We start from the raw sequence: 12,002 nt of genomic DNA, 5'->3' as shown, positions 1-12,002 counted from the left end.
ACTTATTCACTACTGATGGCGGCAGCAGGCTGTCTGGTGCAGCAGCTGCCATCACACCCACCGCTGCAGGAAGGGCATGGGGAGGTGGCAGATGGATCCCACCCCCACAGCCCACTGCTCTGGGGGCTGCTGCAATGGGGCAGGGCTGGGTTTCCAGCTGGTTGGGGAGTAGTACAGTCAGTCAGAGAGGTGTCTCCAGGCAGAGCTGGGCCTGGGAAGGTACAGTGCTTGTACATGGAATGCTGGGGCCAGCCTGGGGAGGTGGAGCTGGGGCTGGGCTTCAGGGGCTGTGGTGGGAAGTGGGAGAAGTGCCCACTTCTGGACCAGTCAGGAATGCAGCAGTTGTGCCCAGCCCGCTAAGGATACTTGGTCCCTGGGCCTTAGGAGGAGGCTCTGTGCAGGGCTGCCCTGGGCCACATCCCCAGGATCTGCCCCATGTAGGGGTGACTGGTGAGCCTGACACACCTGATGGCAGGCCTGGGGCCCATTATCTGCTCCACCATGGTCTGTCCCTGAGTGCCAGGGCAATGGGAGGAGCTCATGGCAATGTCACCCTTCCCCAGGTGTGGGCCTGGGCCCAGAGAGGACCTGGAGCCCCCACCCCGGGCTATGAGGGGGCACCACAGGGGCTGCATGCTCCACAGAGCCTGTGGAAGCCAGGAGGAGGCAGCAGCCCTCCCCGCACCCTACCCTTGCACAGCTGCAGCTGCCAAAGTCTGGGCTATAGGCCCGGGCCTATGTGTACTCTTGGCCTGGGAGGGCCCCCTGTCCCCTACAGGCTCAGAAATGCCTGCTCCCACTGCCTGGCTTCTCCCTGCTCTTAGTGCCTGCTCCAGTCTCAGAGGCACTGCCAGGGCTTCATGCTCCATGGAGCCAGCAGGAGCTCCACCCCTTGCAAGCTGGTGGGAGGGAGCTCCCTGGGTGAAGCTGCAGCCACCCTCCCAGGCACAGGACCTGGGAGTCTGTAGTCTACACCCTCGGGAGTGAGAAGAACCCCTGTCCCCACAGGCTCAGGGGTATCTGCTCCCACTGCCTGGCCTCTCCCTGCTACAGGTGCAGGCTCCAATCTGGGAGCAGTGTTGGAGCTGAGCTCAGGCACTGTTACAGCCTGGCTGGATGTGTGCAAGCTTGGGCCCTGCCACCTTGGCCCTCTGTGAACTTTGGGTGCTGACAAGCACAGTGGGAGAAGCTGAGGCTGGGGGCCTGAGGGTGGCTTAGTGATGGCCTGCAGGCACCCCTTGGTGTGAGCACCCCAGGTACCATGCAAGGTGGCAGGAGGCAAACAGGATCCTGCGCAGAAGTGGGAAGGTCCATGGCAGGGCCCCACCTTCAGGCCAGCCAGGGCCTGAAGGCTGAGGTCTAGGCTGTCAGTCCTGCAGACCAGTGGGAACTTGTGGTGCCTTCTCTGGGCCTACTCACGGCTGCAATGAACCAATCAGCATGCACTTCCTTCCCTCTGAGACCTATAAAAGCCCCAGGCTCAGCCAGAACAGAGGAGAAAATGGAGAGATGATGGGATGACCAGCTGCAGGGAGGAGCTACCCTCTTCAGGGCTTCCTTTCTGCTGAGAGCTGAACACTCGATGGGATGGCCTGCCTGCATAGAGGAGCCACCAACTTCAGGGCCTCCTCTGCTGAGAGCTGGACACAACCTGGCTGCAGAGAGGAGCTGCCACCTGTGGGTCTCCTCTGAGCTGTTCTCACACTCAATAAAGCTTCTCTTTGTCTCACTCACCCTCCACTTGTCTTCATACCTCATTCTTCCTGGATGCTGGACAAGAATTCAGGCAAAGGCACCACTAGCCACAGAGGTTTCTGGCCAGAAAAATCAACACCCCAGAGATCCTGTAACATTTTGGGGGCTGGTCCAGGATCTGTGGAAGGGTGAGAATAAGTGGATCTGCTCTTTCTGTCCTTTTTTTGGAGTCTGCAACTCCACAATAGTCAAAATGAAAGAAAAATACCAAGCCTCTCTCAGCCAGTTAAAAGTGACTAGCGTGGCTGCCAGACTTAAGACATGGAGGACAGGCTTGCTGGGGAAGAAACTGTCAATCCCCCATCACCCCCAGGTGTTGGGAATGTTGACTTTGTTCCAACCCGGTTTCCCTTCACGGAGGTCTAGCCATCATGTGGGACTGGAAGGAGGTCCTGAACAACTAAGGGTATCTGGCTGAGGCTACCCCTTGGTGTTATCCAAAGGCCCCTGGACTAACTCTAAACCCTGACTGCCTGTTAGGGTGTTGGCACTAGGATCTCCAGTCTTTCCTATTGTTCTTTCTTTCTTTCACAGCTGTCAAGGTTCATATCTCTTCTTCACATACAATGTTAAATGTTATGGATGTTGCTGCAAACCAGATATATTATTGGGTAGAAAGAGCATTTGGCTTAGTCATCAAAAGTATAAAATGAAAGTTTAAGAGCAGCACAAATGAAGCAAAGTGTGCCTTGGTACCTGTACGTGAATTTGTGGCAAAAATGTTCTTGTCATTTTCTTGGTTGCCAGAGTAATGCCAAGCACCTTGAGGCACACAAAAGAAGCATGGCCTCAGGAAGGAAGCATTAATTTCCATACCATACTGTAGCTGGGCCTTTTCTGTAAACACAAGGGCCAGTAGTCTGAGGTCCCATATGTGCAGGCCTTCTTTGCCTTTCAGGATAATCCAGACATTTGCCTCTGTTGCAGGATTGATTCAACCCTCTTAGCAACCATCTCAGGAGAGGTCACAAGGGGAAATTCCAGGGAAATAGGGAAGCAAACCCCAGAGGTACCTCCAGTCAGTGAATTGACTCCCTCCATTCCTCTCTATCTAAGTTCTCTTGCAAACTCACTTCCACCTAGGAATCCTCAGATTAGGCAGGTCCCACTCTCACGCCTGCCCCTACAACAGATGCCTGGTGAATATGGCCCCATTAAAGTCCAGGTCTTCTTTTCTTTACAGGACTTAAGGCAAATTAAAAGGGATTTTGGCAAGTTTTCAGACAGCCCTGACATGTATATAGAGGCTTTCCAGAACATAACCCAAGTATTTGAGCTCTCCTAGAAAGATGTCAGGTTACTTTTGAATCAAACCCTCACCACTGCTGAAAAGCAGGACACCCTGTAAGTGGCAGAGAATTTTGAGGATGAGCTTTATATCTCATATAGGGCCAGGGAAGAGAAGGAGCCTTATCCAATTGGAATAATAGCAGTACCATTGGAAGACCCTAAAAGGGGCCCCAAAGATGAAATGGGACCATGAATGAGGAAATATTTTCAGGTGTGATTGTTGGAGAGCTTGCAAGGGACTGGGACTAGACCTCTCGATTGCACTGGGAACCAGGGATTGAATGGGAGTCCACACTGCCTTCCTGGAGGGGCTGGGAGGGGCCTTGGTGAAGCACACCTCTGTCTCTGTCTCCTGATTTGGTCAAGGGACAGCCGGTCCTAGTGGATGAGTTTATCACACTGGCACTTCCTGACATCAAGAGGGGGCTGCGGAAATGGGCTGTGGATCCAGATGGTACTTTACAGGGGCTCCTGGCAGTGGTGACCTTGGCATTTTGCAGTGGGAACTAAGAGGAAGTCCAGAAAAAGAGGGGAGATACAGGAAAAAGGCAAAGGCTCTAACAGCCACCTTGCAGGCTCATGGATGCCAAAGTCCCCAAGATGCACCTGCTGACAGCTGCAAATATGAATCACTGGTGGGTGGACTGTACCCGAGATGTGGGTCTGTGGGTCCAGGGCTAGTCTCTTAAATGGTGCAGCAGGACTGATGGGTCCTAGGACTCCTCTACCCAGCTCCAGTGTTTCAGACTGCCATTGCCATCCAGGAACCCCAGGTGATTCTGGGGGTTGAGGGAAGGAAGATGCACCTCCTCCTGGACCCAAGTTGGGCTTTCAGTTTTCCTGTCCTATCTAGGCCTTCCTCCTCTCTTAGCACAACCATGAGGGACGTCTCAAATCTCCTTCTTCCACCATGTCAGAAGTCAACATAATCCTGTGAATACAGGGAACTTTTCTATTTAAGGAGTTAGCTTTTTTACTTTCAGGAGGCACCTTATTAGGTCGTGTACCCAATTCCTAGAACTCCCTTTCTCTCACTTCTTTGAGGAGGACCTGGTCACACAGCTTCACCTGCTAGTGATACGGAGGCAATGGAGGAGCTGCCTTCACCAGTTGCTAGCTGCAATTTGGTGAGGGCCACATAGGACTAATTTAATGGGTCCATACACCGTATGGAGGCACTTTCTTGTCCCAAGCTTCAGTTTGAAGCCCTTGAATGGAACACTAGACCCGAGGCAGATGACAGCAGGAGTTGAGGGGCACAGCGCAGGTGAGCATGACTAATTCCTGCCAATTAGGTCTTCCTGCTTCATGAATGGAGGTCATACCTGCATCCACAGCATAGATAAGGTCTAGGGAATTCAAAGGTTACCGACAGTGGGAGGCTTAGATACCACTCAGGTGAGTGCAAATATTCCTGCTGGCTATGCCTCCCTGCTTCATGGGTAAAGTTCACACTTGCACCCATGGTTGGCAACTGCACAGGTCACTGGGACTTGGGGATATGAGGTCAGAAGAAGAAAATGGGATGCTTTTTTTTTCCCTCTCCATTACATACTCTGGGTATTCACACAAAATAGAAAGGAACAAAGGGTTTTTCCCTTCTTTCCAGGTGGGTAACCAATCATTTAGCTTGTACTATACTCCTCACAAGTGCATCCTTAATTACTGGAACTCCTTTGACCTTCAGACTGTGGAGAAAGCTGTACCACAGGATACTGCCCTGGGATGCATTCCCCAAACTGGGCAGAGTTTAATTTCCCAAAACCTTAAACTGCTTGGCAATCTCTTGAGGAGGGACAATTTTCTTTGTCTGTTCCCCCTTCACAGAACTCCAGGGTCAACTGGGCTCCATAGTTTGTGGGAGGGAAACCCAGAAGCCTGACATGCCAGCAAAAGGATAGAAGTTCTTACCAGTTGAACTTCTGGCTTCTCTCTGTGTGTGTGAACTGGTTGTAACAATGGTAAAAAATCACTGTACTCTCTGCCACTCCATGAGCTCAAAAGCCAGAAGTATTGGCCATTTGGTGTGGCTAAGGTTGAGTAATAAGAGATTGAAAATAACTTTTTTTTTTCCTATCACCAGGCTAGAGTGCAGTGGCACGATCTGAGCTCACTGCAACTTCCACCTCACCGGTTCAGACAATTCTCCTGCCTCAGCCTTCTGAGTAGCTGGGACTACAGGCACGTGCCACCATGCCCAGCTGATTTTTGTATTTTTAGTAGAGACAGGGTTTCACCATGTTGGCCAAGATGTGCTCAATCTCTTGACCTTGTGATCCACCCACCTTGGCCTCCCAAAGTGCTGGGATTACCGGCGTGAGCCACAGTGCGTGGCCTAAAATAACTTCCTTAAAAAGAAGTGCTATAGTTAAATGTCAGTGGATATCCAAGCTATATGTATATTCAAAAGGCCTTTATGTCATTTCTCTTTGTGGATCTTGTTTTTTCTTCCAAGTTGACTGAATGATTTTTCTCCATTTTTGTCTTGTCATTCTTAATGCACACATCAGAGGCCCCGAGATGACTTCTGATGCCCTGGAACCCCTTGAGAAAATGGGAGAGGGGCCACTGACACTGTTCTGGGCAAAACCTGTTTTCCTCATGGAACCCCAGGAATTAGAGGTGTATGGATCACTCTCAAGATGTGTTTTTGTCTTACATCTATGATTACTTACTAGGCCTTCAAAACTGCATGTTTTTTTTAGCCTTCGTTCTTAAAGGGTTCCACCTCAAAGTCAGTAGTACAATTAGGAGACTGGCAAATGAAAAATCTTACAACTACTGGATCTTCTTCTGTTAGTCTGTGTAGCTATATACATAGGTGTCATATTTATATAACAAAGAGCTCTAACTGATTGGCTTAAAGAAAACTAAGCAGTTAGATCAAATATTTTAAAAGAAAAGTAAAGCTGTAATGCCTTTTAGTTCATGTGATTTTAATCTGTGAGAAATAAAATGTCTTCAAAATGTAGACATATGTTCCAAATTATGTAGGTTAGATATTAAGTTTGCTAAATGCTTTAAGGTCATAAACTGCTTCTTTGGCTCTTGAAAATTGTTTGACTTGCCTGCTTTATAGTTTGGTAGGGCCTGGGGACATATGGAATTAACCATGCCCATGTTGGAAAGCATCAGGCCTTATCTGCACCTAGTACGTCATTAAAATAACTTACCAAGTTTTACACCAAAATTTAAAATTGCCAAGAATTACCATTATAACATTTAACTGAAACTACTGAAAATAGATTTACATGTGAGATGTGTAAGGAGAGTAAAATGTGTCTTTAGTAAAAGTACAAGAAGGCATGTGAATGTACATTTTTTGCCTAGTTTAGAGGGTTAAAGCATTGTTTAAATTTAGAAAAGACAAAGCTAAAGGTTTAAACAAGTTGTGGAAGGTTTCTAAAGTTTAATCTTAAAAAAAATCTGTGTCTGCACATATTGACTAAATTCAAAAGAGTATTATTTGGTTTTGCCATAAATTGAACATTGGAATAAAAGTATAACAAAGGTTTCTTGAGGCACTGATCTGCTCTTTAACACAAATTTGTAAAGGGTTACAAAAGGTTTATAAGAATCTCACCCCATGGTCAAACTGCTTAAGATTGGATGGATTCGTCTGTAAGGTTTCATTTAAAAAAATTAGAGTTGACATTTAATAGTAGACTAATGCAAAGGTGAAATTTGGTTTTCTACCTCTTGAACAGGACGTTCATGTAATGAAAAATTTTCATTTGCCTTGTGAATAAACCACTGGAAAAAGAAGGGAAGGACAGGAGAAAGATTGTTTGAAAAAGTAGGTTTTCCCTCTTAATGGGTAAAGGTTTTAGCTTTTTTAAAATTTGAGTCATCATTTTGGCTAAATGGATGACTTACTGTAATCTGAAATTAAGTGTTTTAAGCCTGTAACATATTTGATAGGCATCACAAAATCAAATTTCTGTGTCAAAATTGTCTTTTCTAACCCCTGACTTTTGGATGCTACAGAGGGCCCCTGCAGCATCCATGAAAGATGTAAATAGAGGATACTTTGATATGTTTAGTTACATAGGATTGTGAAAATCAGGTGGTGTTTGATCTCCAGGTTATATTTTAGTGTGTAATGTTAATATGTGTTCCAAAATGATATGGGATTTCTAAAATTCTAATGTCTGACTGTGTTTTATCAATCATAATTAGGGTTGTTGTATTAGGTTATTGTGAACAAATTTCTTTGCCAATCGTGTTTTTGACTGTGACTACCCTAGGATATTTTGACATTTACCAACAATCATTATCTTGTTCAAAGGATGGATGATACTCCTCAAGTGCAGGTTTCTGATAACTTTGAAGATTGTGAGCAGGAGTTGGCTGGGTGAACTGAACTAATGAAAAACTGAAGTAATCTTTTTTGACTTTTCGCTTGGAACATTGATGATCCTTATGTTTTGTTTTTCACAATCAAGGAAGCTTTTCTTTAGAGCTATTTTTAGTGTTTGACAATTGTGGGGAGTGAATCAACCAGAGATTTCTGGTTGCAGCTCAGAAGAAACAAAAGGGATGGGCTGTCAAGCTCCAAATGGTCATGCAAGTGGAGCCTCAGATGATGGCTCCCTAACACTGGGGACCCTTAGATAGGCCTCTGAGAGAGATCCGGCTGCTGCTTTCCCCAAACAACACCCCTTTCAGCATGAAGCAGTTAAGAATGGTCATCATCCCTATTCTAATGGCAGTTAGATGTACCTCTTCAGAGGGTACAAATGCGGCAGGCCATGTGGTGTGGCTGCTGCCATCATGCCAGCTGCTTTAGGGAGGGCATGGGGAGGAGGCAGACAGCCCCCCCATAGCCCACTGTCGTGGGAGCTGCCACAATAGGGCTCGGCCAGGTTGCCCGCTGGTAGGGGGGCACCACAGTTGGACAGAGAGGAGTCCCACAGTGCAGCTGGGTCCAGGGCAGTGCCATGCTTGCACATGGAGTGCGGGGCCTGGCCTGGGAGGCAGAGCTGGGGCCATGTTTCAGGGGCCCAGGGCAGGAAGTGGGAGTGGCACTTGCTTTGGGGACCTAGCCAGCAGTGCAGCAACTGCACCTACCACACCGAAGGTGCCAGGTTCCTGTGCCCTGGGAGGAGGCTCCACATGAGGCCTCCTGGGGCTGCATCCCTGGGATTTGCCCACATCAGCGTGACCGCCAAGCCTGACACTCCTGATGGCCCAGCCCTGGACCCATGATCCACTCCACCCTGGGCCATCCCTGATCACCAGGGCTATAGGGGAGCTGTGGCAATGTTGCCCCTGCCCCAGATGCTAGCCTAGACCCAGCGGGGAACTGCAGCCCCTGCCCCAAGCTGCAAGAGAGCACAGCTGGAGCTGCATGCTCCATGGAGCCTGAAGGAGCTGGGAGTAGGAAGCAGCCTGGCCTACACCAGGCTCAGCTTCAGCCACCAAAGTTGGGGCGGTAGACTAGGGCCTCCATGTGCTCTTGTCCTGGGAAGGTCTCCTGCCCCCCGCAGGCTCAGAAGTGCCTGCTGCCACTGCCTTGCTTCTTCCTGCTGCCAGCGCCTGCTCTGATCTTGGATGTGTGTCCGGGGCTGCGTGCTCCAGGGAGCCAGTGGGAGCCAAGGATAAGCAGGAGCCCCAAGCCTTGCAAGGTGGTGGGGCAGGAGCTTCCTGGGTGCAGCTGCAGCCACCTTCTCAGGCACAGGACCCAAATGTCTCTATAGTCTGCACCTTTGGGGCCCGGGAAGGCCCTCATGTCCCTGCAGGCTCAGGGATGTCTGTTCCCACTTCCTGGCCTCTCCCCACTGCCAGCACCCACTCTGATCTTGGAGCAGGGATGGCATTGAGCCCAGGCTCTGTCACAGACCAGCCAGGTGTGTGCATGCTTGAGCCCTGCTGCCTTGGCCCCCTCTGGAATTTGGTCACCAACAAGTGCAGTGGGGAAGCCAAGAATGGGAGGTTGAGGGTGGCTCAGCACTGGCCTGCAGGTGCCCTTTGGCACAAGCAACTCAGGCACCATGGCTGGTGGTGGGAGGCAGATGGGCTCCTGGGCAGAAGAGGGCAGGTCCCCAGTGAGGACCCACCTTCAGGCTAGGGAGGACCTGAAGCCTGGGGGCCAGGCTGCCAGTCCCACGGACTGGAGTGGGAACCTGTGGTGCCTTCTCTGGGCCCACCCATGGCCACCGATGGACCAATTGGCATGCATTTCTTCCCGTCTAAGGCCCATAAAAACCCTAGGCTTAGCTAGAACAGAGGAGAGGACAGAGATAATGGGACGACTGGTTGCAGAGAGGAGATACCCTCTGTACTGAGAGATGGGAAGACAACAGGAGGACCTGCCTGCAGAAAGAAGCAACCTTCTCCAGGGCCTCCTCTATGCTGAGAGCAGCAGATGTCAGGATGACCAGTTGCAGAGAGGAGCTGTCCTCTCCAGGGCTTCCTCTCTGTCTAGAGCTGAACACTTGACAGGGTGACCAGCTGGCAGAGAGGAGCCACCCACTCCAGGCCTTCTTTCTGCTGAGAGATGCAGACATGACGGGACCATCTGCCTGCAGAGAGGAGCCACCCATTCCAGGGTCTCCTCTCTGCTGAGAGCTGAACACTCAGTGAGATAATGTGCCTACAGAGAGGAACTACCCCCTGTGGGTCTCTTCTGAGCTGTTCTAACACTCAATAAAGCTTCTCTTCGTCTTGCTCACCCTCCACTTGTCTGCATACCTCATTCTTCCTGGACACAGGACAAGAACTTGGGCAAAGGTGCCACCGCCCACAGAGGTTTCTGGCCAGAAAAAGCAACACCCCAAAGATTCTGTAACACTACCACAAGAACAGTTTGGGGAAACTGCCCCCGTGATTCAATTATCTCCACCTGGCCCTGCCCTTAACATGTGGGGATTATTACAATTCAAGGTGAGATTTGTATGGGTGGCAACTCAGCCAAACCATATCACCATGGAACCAATAGTTCCTGCAATTCCTTATCCCTGGGACCCAGGTGATAACCTTCCAACATCTACCCGAAGGGCTGCAATGTCACCACAGCAGCTGGATCTAGCACCGCAGCTGTGACCTCAGCACCCAAGCTCACACATTGCCCTGCATCTCAAGGAACAGGTGGTTCAGCACAGCAGGGAGGCTGACCCCAGGACAGAGGGAGCCACCATGCATGTTCCCCATGGCCTGGGAGCCACCCGCTCAGGGCTTGTGCTGCCCCTGCTGGTGCCCTTGCTCCTCCAGTGCAGGACTGCCACGTGCTCACTTGCACAATGGAAGGACCCAAGGACTGGCTGCCTGTGGCCTGCCACCACCCCTACCAGTGACTCTGTCCCTTCTAGTGGTGGAGCCATCATGCATCCATACATGATGCCCAAGAGCTCAAAGACCAGCCTGCCTGGAATCCCTGTCCCCAGCAAAGCCATGCCATAGCCTCCAAAAACAACCACAACTTAGGCCACTGAGACACTCACAGACACTGCTGATGTTGATTACATCAAAATAAATCATACACAGACTACATGACTGTGTCCACCCAGAACCAAAGCCAAAGCACCATAATCAACTGACTCCAAAGGATACATCTACAGGAAAATGTCTTTCCATACGAAATATACTTCTTAAGATTGGAAAAAGCAACTCTTCCATCAGATGCACAGAAATCAACATAGAGATGCAGGAAACATGGAAAAGCAAAGAAACATGACATCCTCAAAAGAACACAATAGTTATCTAGCAACAGACCACAAAGTAAAGGAAAGCCATGAAATGCCTGAAAAATATTTCAAAATAATGATCTTAAGGGAACTCAGTGAGATGCAGGAAAGCAAAGACAGACAATTCAGGAAAACAAATTCAGGAAAATAAAATCAGGAAAACAATTTATAATCTGAACAAGAAATTCAACAGAGGTCAATATCATCAAAAACCCAGAAATTTTGGGACTGAAGAATTCAATGAATAAACGAAAAGATGCAGTTGAGGGCTTCAACAATAGAGTAGATCAAGGCAAAAAAATAATTTCTGAGGCCGAGCGTGGTGGCTCATGCCTGTAATCCCAGCACTTTGGGAGGCCGAGACGGGCAGATCATGAGGTCAGCAGATCGAGACCATCCTGGCTAGCATGGTGAAATCCCTTCTCTACTAAAAATACAAAAAATTAGCTGGGCGTGGTGGTGGGCGCCAGTAGTCCCAGCTACTCGGGAGGCTGAGGCAGGAGAATGGTGTGAACCTGGGAGGCAGAGCTTGCAGTGAGCCGAGATCACACCACTGCACTCCAGCCTGGGCGACTGAAGACAGGTATATTAAAATACAGAAGTCAGAGAAAAATAAAGAAAAAAGAATGAAGTAAGCCTATGTGACACATGGGATGCCATTAAGTAAAAAAGTTTTTGCATTATGAGAGTTCCAGAAGGAAAAGAGATGGGACAAGAAATAAAATTATCTAATGAAATAATTGGAAATTCTGCTAGTTCCACAGGGTCCATAGTGATAGGGACATTCAGATACAGTAAGCTCAAGACACCCACATAGATTTAATCTAAAAAAGTCCTTTCTGAGGCACATTATAGTCAAACTGTCAAAAGTGAAAGACAAAGAGGGAATTCTAGAAACACCACATGATCTCACTCATATTGGTAGCTAAAAAAGCTGATCCTATAGAAGTAGACAGTAGAACTGTGGTTATTAGGGGCCGAGACAGGTAGTGGGGGAGGTTAGAGAGAGGTTGATTAACAGATATAAAATTACAGCTAGATAGGAGGAATGAACTCTAATGTTCTATAGCATTGCAGAGTGACTATAGTTAACCATAATTTATTGTATATATTCAAACAGCTAGAAAAGAGAATTTTGAGTGTTCTCAGTACCAAGAAATGATAAATTGCCAGATGACGTGGCTCATGCCTGTAATCCCAGCATTTTGGAGGGCTGAGGCGGGTGGATTGCTTGAGCTCAGTAGTTAGAGTCCAGCCTGGACAACATGGCAA

The sequence above is a fragment of the Pan troglodytes genome, chromosome 12 (genome assembly GCF_028858775.2).
Source record: "Pan troglodytes isolate AG18354 chromosome 12, NHGRI_mPanTro3-v2.0_pri, whole genome shotgun sequence".
NCBI classification, from domain to species: domain Eukaryota; kingdom Metazoa; phylum Chordata; class Mammalia; order Primates; family Hominidae; genus Pan; species Pan troglodytes.
The sequence above is the reverse complement of the archived record's forward strand: the minus strand, read 5'-3'. Positions refer to the sequence as shown.